This window comes from Acinonyx jubatus, chromosome E3 (genome assembly GCF_027475565.1).
Source record: "Acinonyx jubatus isolate Ajub_Pintada_27869175 chromosome E3, VMU_Ajub_asm_v1.0, whole genome shotgun sequence".
Lineage (NCBI taxonomy): Eukaryota > Metazoa > Chordata > Mammalia > Carnivora > Felidae > Acinonyx > Acinonyx jubatus.
Window position 1 is genome coordinate 25,777,019 of NC_069398.1, and position 11,327 is coordinate 25,788,345.

General features: G+C 61.3%; 1 protein-coding gene across 4 annotated transcripts in view; it reads right to left on the reverse strand.

Annotated features, from left to right (window-relative positions):
* Positions 1 to 8,323, reverse strand: part of GTF2IRD1 (GTF2I repeat domain containing 1) — a 117,070-nt gene extending 108,747 nt beyond the window's left edge. For 3 of the 4 annotated variants that reach the window (XM_027041901.2, XM_053213670.1, XM_053213673.1), the window contains exon 1: positions 8,166 to 8,323. The gene's annotated coding sequence lies outside the window, so the exon portion shown is untranslated. Of the gene's footprint in view, positions 1 to 3,568; positions 3,691 to 8,165 lie in introns of those variants that run through there. The other variant, XM_053213671.1, reaches the window with a different exon arrangement.
* Positions 8,324 to 11,327: the final 3,004 nt, after the last annotated feature.

The following is an 11,327-nucleotide window of genomic DNA, read 5'->3' on the forward strand; positions in this document are numbered from 1 at the left end:
CTTCCAGAGACACGTGGCATCCAAGCTGAGCCCTGCAAGTAAGAATCGGCCCAGTGAAACGGACAGGGAGCATTAAATACGTTCCAGGGAGAAGCAACACCACACAGGGAAGCAAGGCAGAAGCTCGGTATGTTCTAGAAACCGAGGGAAGCTCACTGTGCTGGCACGGAAACAGGTGGGGCCTGGCCATGCCTAGTCGGGGAGGGAGGCGATCAGATGAAGGTCTTTGCCAGGACCCAACACCTCGCCGCTTCTGCAGCAAAATGCTCACTTGGCCACATGCATCGTCATTCCTGTCTCTGGACCCTTAGGTTGTCACCCCCCTCCTCAAAATGTCCACCCCAGACTACTCCTGGGTCTACACCCTACCCATCCTCCAGGGGCCAGTGAGAAGTCACCTCCTGCAGGCTACCCTCAGGCATATCCCATTGGGAAAAGACGGCTCTCCCCAAACCAACCACAGGGCCACTGCCCCTGGGTAGCCCCAGCCCCAGGGGACTAACCAGCTCTACCCTTGGGGTTTTCCCAGCTTGCAGAAACAGAAACTGAGGCATGGCACACCCCATGCTCCATGAGCAGAGGCGGTAAGAGCAAAGCAGGAAATGATGGCATCCGGTTCCTCTCTGGGCACGACTGGGGCTCCCAGTCCCCACCCGAACGAACGCGCTTGTCCTCCCAAGAACACTGCAGTGTAGGAACAAGCAGCCTCAGTGGTTCAGATGAGGCTCAGAGAGGTAAAGGCACTTGCCTGACGCCACACAGCAGGTCAGTGGTGAGAACTGGGACTTGCACCACGCCTGCCTGGCTTCAAAGGCCCTGCTGTTTCCATGGCACCCTGCTGGGAAGTAGGGAAGCCCCGTGGCAGGTAAAGGAGCTCCAAGTAGGGGCACCAGCCTCTGACAGGGGCAAGGAAGAGCATCTCTCCCTTGGACAATGGAACAGGACCACAGGGACGATGTGGTAGCCTTCCCCGCCCAGAGGGCTGCACCCCCAGCTGGAAGGCAGGGTGAGCACGGGGAAGAGGGGCAACCACCCCCCTTCCCAAAGGCCCTACCTCTCCCAACCTGGGCCTCTCGGCTGAAAGCCGGCACACCTGAAAAACCAGCTCCTGGATAAACATGAGAGAGACACCAGACTGGCCCAGTCCTAAGGCCCCCCTGGAGCCCGCCAGGACCACCTTGGAGCTGGGTGGGTGGGCAGGCAGGGGTCCTGCCTGCTCCAGGGAGCCACCCAGGAGCACCCTAGGGCCCTTCTATATGGGCCTAGCCTGCACAGTCCTTCCTGACTTCCCACCAGGTACAGCTCCAGGGTCGGACTGAGGGGTGCAGGCTTTGCGACTGGGCCGGGGGAGGAGGAGGGGGGAGGAGGAGGGAGGGGGGAGGGAGGAGGGAGGAGGGAGGAGGGGAGGGGGGCCGGGGGCAGCTGGGCTCATCAGGAAAAGCAAACGACTTGTTTACAAAAAAACAAAGTTAAAACCCCTCAAATCTCTTGAGGCACCCAGGCAGGCCATGTCAGCCCCCAAGGAGCTCCCTTTCCTCAGGAGCCCGCACACCCCGGGAGGCCGACAAAGCTCCCGTTGGGCCCCCTGCACTCAGACACCACAGTTCCCGATGCCCACCCACGACCCGCCCAGGTACTGCCGCCTCCTTTCTCAGATGGTCAAACTGAGGCCCAGCAACTGTGCAGTGTTCCAAAGCACACGCAGCGGGCAGGCAGAGTGGGAATCAGCCTGACCAGAAGCTTTTGTGACCAATCGAAACCTCAGGACTGCCCGCACAAACGTGCAGAACAGCCGCTGTCCACGAAGGGCCAACTTCTGGCAGACGATTTTATTTACAATACCCCAACAGGTACCGTGGATACAAGTGGCCCCACTCTGGCTCAAAAGGGGCCAGGGAACCAGAGGCCTGCACATCCCCACCTCTTCCCCACTCCCAGAGGCCCCCATGCCCTCTAGGGCTCTGCGGAGGCCCCCCGGCTGGTGTAACCGCAGCTAAGTCCCTCACTGGCCCTCCCATTTACAGATGACCAATCCGAAGCACAGAGATGAAAAGTCACTTGCCTGAGGTCACACAGCCCCCCCCAAGGGACCCTAAATCATGCTCCTGACTGCAACGCCAGCCTCACTGTCCTGCCCTACCCTCCTCTCCCCGCACCCCCCGCCCCCTGCGGAAGACAAGCCCTGGCCTTGTTTCAGGAAAACACAGAAGTTCAACCCCAGGCTCCAAAGTTGCAGGAGTGGAGACCTGGGAGGCACTGCCAGGGACCCCCAGACTCCAGGGGAGCAGGGCACACGGAGATAGGTGAGACACCACAGGGCGCACAAAGCTCCCCGCCCTCCAGGCCCTCACCTGCCCCCCAGCTGTCCCAGCCCCGGGAGCATTGCTGTCCCAGGAGCCCACCTGCACAGCAGAGGGCAGCCGCAGGAGGGTGTAATTTCATCGGGGGCTCGCTGGCTGTGTGAGTCACCAGAAACGGAGGATGAAATTCTAGGCTCTGCAGACAGAGGTGTGTACCTTTCTTGGCTCAGGACCGGCTCTCAATGGGGGAGGGGATGGGGGTGCAGGCAGTGCCCCTGTGAAAACAAGCAAAGGCACCCCTCTTCTTCTCTGGGTGGTCCCAAGCAGGGCTCTGCAAACCCCGAGTGCTGGGTGGGGCCATGTGGCACATCCATACCGTGGCATGGCCCTCAGCAACCAAAAGGAAGCAGATTCCAATACGCCTGGGTCTAAGAAGCCAGACTCAGGCTGCATACTGTGTGACTGCATTTATGTGCCATTCTGGAAAATGCAAAACTACAGACAGAAAACACACAGAGGTAGAAAAAAAGAGAGAAAGAGAAAGAGAGAGAGAAAGAGAAAGAGAAAGAGAAAAAGAGAGAGAGAGAAAGAGAGAAAGAGAGAGAGAGAGGAAGGAAGGAAGGAAGGAAGGAAGGAAGGAAGGAAGGAAGGAAGGAAGGAAGGAAGGAAGAAAATGAAAAAAGAAAACACAGTGGTTGCCAGGAGTTGGGGGAAGGTAAGGGGCTGGCTGCAAGTGAGCTTGAGGAAACTTTAAGGGGTGGTGGAACGTTCCATGTCTTTGCAGAGGCCGGGCTGCGTGAAGCAGCACATTGTACACACAGTGGTCAAACCCCTTAGAAAGCACACTTAAGACTTGAGCATTTCGGGGGATTCCCTCATCCTTCACCAAAATACACACCCACCCATGGGGTGAGCCTTTCCTACGTGCGGGCCTGGGGCTGGATGCCAGGACCTGAGAATCTGCAGACCTGGGGCATCTGCAAGTTTCTCACTGCCTGGTGGAGTGACAGATAGACAGATGGACAGATATAGACTCCCCTATATGGTGGTTCTGCCAGAAGTCAGAAAATACACCTTGAGACACCACCACCCCCCCCACCCCCGCCCCCGATCAGCAAACAGGCCTGGCCCTGTCCAAGCCTCCAGGACAGAAGCAGCCTGAGGGCCTCCTCCAGCTACGGGCTCAGCCCCCCATCCCCAACTATACAGACTTGCTGTGCACCTGCAGGCTACCCAAGACCCAAGGCCCTTGAGCCAGGACCACTCACCTCTGCCTTCCCACATGGTCTCCACTCCAGGCCTGCACTGGGGTGACCCACATATCCATGCTCTGGAGGCTCCCCCCGTCCATCCACAGTATGTGAGGCTCAGGCAGGAGAGGGCGTATCATCTCCATGCTACATATGAGCACACAACCCAGACTTGGGGGCAAGGGACATGGTACACAGGACCCTGCCTCTTATTTCTTGGCTATAGCCACGGGGGCATCCCTCAAGGGACTGCCCCTCACCGCCTGTGACCCAACCCGGCAAAGATGCTCCCTTACCAGGGGCCCCTGAGGCAGGATCTCTAAGTCTTGAAGTGGGGGGGAACCATCAGAGAAACGGCCTCCCAGCGCTCAGGCCTCGCTCTGTAAACCTTGATGGCAAATCCTAACTTGGGTGCCCGATAGTGTCCCCAGCAGCTTCCCTTCCCCTCTACCCCCCCTTCCAATCACAGTGGCACAGAAGTCTCCGAAAATCAGGGCTTCCCAGAGCCCCCCACACCACCCAAGCTTAACAGGAGATCTGGACCCTGGGACCACAGACTAGAGAAAGCCGGACCGAGATAACTGGAGTCAGTGCTGCCTGATTCAAACTCCCCCAGCCCATCCCCTGGAGCTTTGGGTTGAGCCCTGATCCCAACTCCAGGCCTCAACCACTCCTTGAGCCTCTCTCCCCAGTCCCCGACAGTCCCCCAGCCCAGAGGTCACAGCTGCAAGGTTGCCAGATAAAATACGAGACCCCCGGTTCAGCTCCAGCTGAACAAAGTTACATCCTCAATCCCGCATTATCTGTGGCTTATCCGAAATCCAAATTTAACTGGGCGTCCCTATTTTTATTAGCCAGATCTGGCAACCAGAAGCAGGTGGTCCTGAAGGAGGGAGACAGGTGGGCACACAAATAGCTCTGGGTTGGCCAGGCCCAGCTCCGGACCAAGAGGAAGAGTGTCGGGAACAAGGGCTCTGCCTGAGACACACCAACCAGCCATCCCCAGCCTGGGTGGGGACAAAGTACAGTCCCACCCAGCCCATTCAGCAAACTTAAGTCCCCACAAAGTGAACAAGGGCTCAGCCCCTTGCGCCAGCCCCCCATCCCCCGGGGCTCTGAGTCCCTTACTGTCATCAGCCACAACCCACAGCACTGAGTCTGAAATGACAGAGTAGCTACCCCAGCGAGCACGAGGGTCTCAGGGTCCCAGCCAGACACGCCTGCAAATGAGGGGCCTAGGAACCAAGTGGGGGAGCTGGCTCCCCTTGGGCCCCGCCTGGACACCCCAACATCTACACACATGTCTGCACTGTCTCCCTGCCACCGAAGATGGGAGGTGGGGGGGGGGGGTGAGGGGGCACACATGTCATTGCTGCTTCTAACCAATTCCATTTCTTCTCCAGTTCTCCCACATAAAACAATCCTTCCAATACTCCACCTCTGCTTATGAATTAATTCCTGCTGGGAATTCCCTTGCGGCTGCCCTAAGGGTCCACGTCTCCCGGGCCCCACAGCCTCCCGGAAGGTTCCGAGCCCCCGGCCGGCCCCGAGTCCTGCTCTGCTCCCCGGTGTTTGTGAATTCACCCTGAAAGTCGTGTTCCCGGGTGCCCCTTGAGGCCTCCGCAGGCCCCTGGAGCTGGGCACACATTCCCGCTTGTCCCAGGGAACCTGGCTGTGAGGCACTGAAGAGACGCCCACAGACAGCCAAGAACCAGAGGTCTGAGAAGCAGGACAGAGGATATTCAGGAGTCTCACCATGGGGGGGGGGGGGAGGATCCTCCCCACAGATAGGGACTCAGGGATAACAGGCTTAGCAATATGGGCCAAGGCTCTGAAACCAGACTTCATCCATTCATTCCCTCAAGCAGCCATTCAACAAGTATTTGGGTGCCAGCCCTGGGCACCAGGGAATCAAAAGCAAGCCCCGGTCCCTGCCCTGCCCTTAGGGCACCTGGGGAGACAGATGTGGAGCCTCTGAGATCGACGTTGGGACAGAGGAAGGACAGGACGCCACGGGGGACACAGAGGTAGCACCAAGGCCAGCCCTGGGATTCCAGCCCGAGGACCGTCAGCGTAGTCTTCATGGAGAGGAAACAGGCAAATCCTACCACCCGTATCCCCTCTAGGCAGGGCCACCAAAGGAAGTCTCCCACCCCCTCAGAGGAAGGATGCGAAGGACCTTCCAGGGAAGACGAACAGCTCATGCAAAGGGCATTCAGGAAAACTGAGGGACTCAATGAACCGGTCGAGGTGGCAGTGGATGGACGGATGAGTGACGGAATCCAGAACAGGGAAGGACCAGGCGATGCGGTCTGTGGCTCCAAGGTCACACTTGTAGGAGACGAACGCCCCATGGCGTCACCCTGAGATCCTCACCTGGGGTTTCTGACCACCCCCCGGACTGCTGCCAGACTGTGCAGGCGCTGGCTGCTGGGGACAGGCTGTGAGAACATCTGCCTCCGAGACCCCCATCATTATGTCTGCCTTTCCGACTATCTCCAAGCATCGAACACTAACATCCGCCACTGTGCCGGAAGGCGAGCCTGGCTCTGGGAGAGACTGCCTTCCAAGAACAGATAAAAAGTATTTGCGATGAGCACACTGCACATAAACGACCCTTCCTCTAGCACCTGGTGAACAGTCCTCTTAAGTAGGTTAAACGTGTCCCGACAACGCTGTCGTTAAGACCCAGGGTTGCCACCCTCAGCCCCAGGTCTCCCACATTTTATTTATTTCGTTTTTAAACTTTATTTATTTTGAGAGTGAGAAAGTGCATTTGCAGGGGAAGGGCAGAGAGAGAGGAACAGGGAGAGAATCCCAAGCAAGCTCCGTGCTGTCAGCTCAGAGCCCCATGTGGGGCTCGAACTCACGAACCACGAGATCATGCCCTGAGCCAAAATCAAGAGTCTGGCGCTGAATGGACTGAGCCACCCAGGTGCCCCTCCCACATTTTAAATGTACCAGCAGAGTTCCAACCTTTGCTTGTTTCCTCTGCTGGGGTCCTCTGGGACCCTCTGAGTCACAGCCTCAACTTTCTAGGTCACTCTCCTAGTGGGCTGCAGAATGGGGTGTGGTCTTAAGCCTCTCAAATCCCAAAAGCAGGTGGGGGGTTCTGACATCCCCTCACCTTGGAGCCAAGTCTGTCCCCTGGTCCAGTGGTTCCTGTTCGGAAGAGGTCAGAGTCTACCTCAAACCCTCCTGGGCTCCCACAGTGGGTGGCTTGGGATGGGCACCTGACCACCCATCTTGGCCACCCCTGCGCCCAGACCATCCCCACCAGCAGCCACCAGCCTCCCAGCCACTGCTGCCTCCTGCTCCGAATAAATAATCAATGCCAGTGCCCTTTCCTTTTGGGAATGACACTGCTGAAATAAATGGCTGCTTGGAAGGCACCTCCCAAGCCCCGAGGACCCGGGCAGTGCCGAGGAGCAAGCAGTCCCAGCCCGGAGGCCACCAGACGAGGTCAGAGCAGCTTCTGGCCGCCTCTTCCTTCCACTGTGAGCAGCAAGGGAAGGCCCCTGCCAGTGCCCACTCCTCGGTCCACACCTGCCCCTCACCCAGCTGCTAGGCCCAGGGCAGTCCCACGCCCCCCACCACCAGGACCCCACTCCATCCAAGGACAGCACTGCCCCCACTTGCCTGGCAAGGAGACCCCTGCGTGCGGAGTTCCCTCACTTCGCGGTGATGGGGGACACAGGGGCCTCCCCCCACCCAGGTCTGGTCCACGGAGGTTAGGTCACATGGCCAGATGTCCAGGAGGGCAGAACTCTCAGCTGCAACGTCCCCCTCTGCCCTGGGCCCAGGCCAGGACATCATCCCTGTCCCTGGCCACACGCCGGGGCCGGAGCCCAGGAGAGGCACCGGGCCCGTCATTTCGAAGGACTCAGGATGGGGGGGGTGGGCATCAAGCACCCTGTGACGCTCCACAGGCCTCCCTGCCGGTGTGCGGGAACTCACAGACCACCTACACGCGGGGCACCCCCAACTTGCTCCTCTGAATGCTTTGTGGCCCCCACCGCCATCCTCTGAGACTCTTCCCCGCCCTCCTCCACAGGTTCAGCTGCCGCCACTCAGGCCAGCCCCCTCCCCGGGGTACCCCAACAGGAACCACTGTGCGGGGCAGTCCTCGCTGTGTCGGACTCAGCCTGCGAGTGGGGGGCACCGGCCGGGAGATGGCCCAGCCCGAGGAAGGCAGAGGTGGGGGGCGGGGGGGGGGGGGGGCGGGGACCGGCGGCCTTCCCAGCCCCCTCTGCTCCCACACTGGCGCCCGCCGCCGCGGGCAGCACGACTGACCTCATTCGCCAACTGCAGCAGCCTGCGGGCGCCCGCCGCCCGCCCGGGACGCCCCCCACCTCCGGAAGGACCGGGGGGGGGGGTGACAGTTCCCGGCTCCCACCCCCCTCCCGGCAGGTGAGGGAGGCCGGCCCTCCCCGCCGCCACCAACCCCCCCCCCCCCCCCGGCCCGAATTATAATCCCAGTCACGTGCCTCCCAAGGCACCCGAAAGCCGGACCCAGATTCTGGAACACCTTGAGGGGGAGGGGCGGGGGCCACGGGGGTGGGAGGAGAAGGGGAGAAGGGCCTCGGCGCCCGCCCCCCGCAAAAGTTTCTCCTACCTTGGAGGATCCCCAAGCGCTCCTGCCAGCGGCGCCCCGGCCCCGGCCCGCGGCCAGGACTCAGCCTCCTGCCGCTGCCTCCTTAATTAATCCGGGAGAATGGGGGAAGGCGCGGCGGAGGGAGGCGCGGCGCGGCGCGGCGCGGCGGGGGGGCGGGGGGCGCGGGGCGCGGGGCGCCGGCCGGGGAGGGGCCGCGGCGGGGGCTCTCGGGCCGGCCGGGGGGCTGGCGCTCGGCGGCCCCCACCCCCGGCGCGGGCTGCGGCGGAGGGCGGGGCGCGGCGCGGGGAGCGGAGCCGAGAGCGGGAGCGCAGGGAGGCTCTTTGTTCTGTAATCCCAGTAAGATTGCCAGCCATTCGCCCCGGCCCTAATCCCAGCCCCGCGCAACACCACCCTCCATTGGCTGCCATTTACATACGGGATTAGCCCGCCCGGCCCGCCCCGCGCCCCGGCCTGGGCACCGCGGGGGGAGCGCCGCGCCCCCGCCCCGCCCCCGGCGCCCAGAGCGCGCGCCGCCCCAGCGCCCGCCGCCAGGGGGGCCTGCGGGAGGGGCGCCCGCGGCCTCGGCGCCCCCTGGCTGCCCGGCGACGCCCCTCCGCCTCCCCAGCGCCCCGTCAGGGGCGGATTAGGAAGCCGGGGCGCGGGGTTCCCGGGGCGCAGGGTCAAGGTCACTCAGCGGGCGCGGGGAGACACCCTGGAGCAGGGCCCGGCGCCCTGCGCGGCGGAGGCGGCGGCGGCGGCTGGAGAACCGAAGTCGTCGGCTGACTGGTCACTCCCACCTTGCCCAGGTTGGCTTCCGGTGGCCGGTCCAGGTACCTCTTTCAGCCTTTGTCCCCGGGGATGTGAAGGAAGGCGGTGGCCTGCCCAAGGTCGCAGCAGATCCAGCTGGAGGCTCCAAGGCCCATCTTGCCTGGGCAGCCCTCCTTGTGATCCCCGACTCAGGCGTTTGCCACCCCCTTCCCCTACCATACCAGCCGTCCTACGGAATCAGGGAGCACACCTCTCATCCTGCCCAAAGCTGCGCATCTTCATTCAGTAGAGGGAGTGGTGCCCCGAGCCCTGTGCTGGGCCCTTGCTATGCTGGGCACTCCTGGGAGGGACACGAGCCAGGCAGACCCCAACCCCAGGGAACCCCTGGCCTAGATGGAGAGAGCCAGATGGAGATTGAGAACCTTCGAGGTCCCAGCAAAGCCCACGGAGTCTTCCCCCAACCTCCTTGGGGCCCTGCTGGGCGCACAGCGGGCACTTGGTAAAGGATAAACTTGGCTGGGCAGGTCTAGCCCACAAGCCCATCAGAGAGAGCTTCTCCTGGGCAGGCCAGGTCCACAGTGCCCAGCCCAAGGCCAATCCCAGAGGGGCCCCTGGTGCCCAGAATGCCTTGCCCACGGTGTTGGTCAGAGGAGTGGGAGTGAGGAATGAGGCCACAGAAGCCCCCTTCGTCACACACTGCCTTTTGCCCTCTCGGGGGTACCTCCCTATCCCCCTCATCACCAGAAGGCCTGGGGGACATCCTGACACCCTGTTGTTGTACTGGCCTCGTTTTACAATGAGGGGAGGTGACCCGCTTAGGGACGTACAGCATGTGCCTGGCGCGGCTGGGACTGTCTCCATAGCCCCGGTTGAGCCCACTGGCCTACCGTCCTTCCATCCAACTGCAGTGGTGGTAAGGCGTGGCCTCAGTGGGTCTAGCTGGGGCAAACTGGTCAGGAGGGGCTGGCTGGTCTGTTGGTTTCTAGGGAGAATGCTTTCCAGACCCCCAAGTCCTGGGGCAGAGTGCCGGAAGCCTGTGTGCCCCAGGGCCTGGAGGAGCTGAGAGGCCTGGTGGGGAGGGAGTACCGGTGTGTGCTCACTACTGCCCTCTGCAGGCAGAATCCAGAGCAGCAATAATGCGAGTGGGGTGTTGCTGACGGATGCCCTCTTCCAACCTCTGGGCCGTTCTTCCCCGTCCAGAACAGCCAGTCTGCCCCCAACCTTGCCCAGGCAGACTGGGGGGCAGCGCGCCACAGCAGAAGGCCTTGGCCCGGCACGTCTAGGCCCTGCCCCGCTACGTGTGACTAGGGTAGGACCCCTGGCTTCACATTCATTAACTGTATGTCCTAGGCCAAGGCGATTGCCCTCTCTGGGCCTCAGCTTCCTGATCTGTAATATGGAGCCAAGGTACTCCTTTCTCTGTGTGATGATTGGGAGGGCTGAATGACATGTGCCACAGGGGAGATGCTTAGTGCAGTGCCTGCTGGGTAGTAGGTACTCGGCAGGGAGTAGTTCTCAATTTTTTAATTTGTTGGCTTCTTCTAGGGGCAAAGCCCCACTCAGAGTCTTGCTGGACCGGGTCTTCCTGCGGAGGTGAGGATTCTAAGGACAAGGTCAGGGGCATTCCATTTTTGTCAAGTTCGGTTCCTTCCCTGGAGAAGGGCAGCAGGAGTTCCCTCAGCCGGAGGGGAGTTTGGTTGAGAAGTCCTTGCTGGTGGCTGCTCCCCGCCTATAGGAGCCTCCACTGGCCTCACCCTCCCTCAGGCCTGGCTGCATCCCTGTCCTACACAGATGTGGAAACTGAGGCTGCTCTCACTGCCTTCCCCTTCATAACCTGGAAGTCACAGGACTCCTTCCATCACAAGGCCTCTTCCGTGCCTTCGTTCATCCCACCTTCCTGACAACCCTTCCGGCAGGTGGACCTGACAATCCCCATTTCACAGATGGGAACGTAAGATGCCAGGGCATCTGCGGAAGTGAGTGTGTACCTGTGCGTCCTGTCAGTTCAGGGGCTCCCCGGTAGGAGCTGGTCTCTCTCTCCTGGCCCAGTGCCTGTATCCCAGGGTCTCGGACCAGTAGACTGGCCAGAACTGCCCCCAGGGACTCAGTTCCCTGCTTCCCTGGGGTTTGGGCCCAGTCCTGGCTCCCTGACCTCCTGTGCGCATCATTTCCTTTCCCACGATCTCGGCCACGTCTCTTGGGTCCTTGCTCCTTAGAGGTAAGACTCCAGGGAGTCATAGAAGAGATAGAAGGACAGCCTCCTTACCTTGGGGCAAGCCTATGGGGAGGAGCCTAGGATATGCTACCCTAGACATGACCACAGGGGCCAAAGGTGAGGACAGTGAAATCAGCGCCTTCATCTCACCGAGGGTGGAAGGGCTGACACAGCAGCCCAGCGGTCCAGGTCGGGGATGG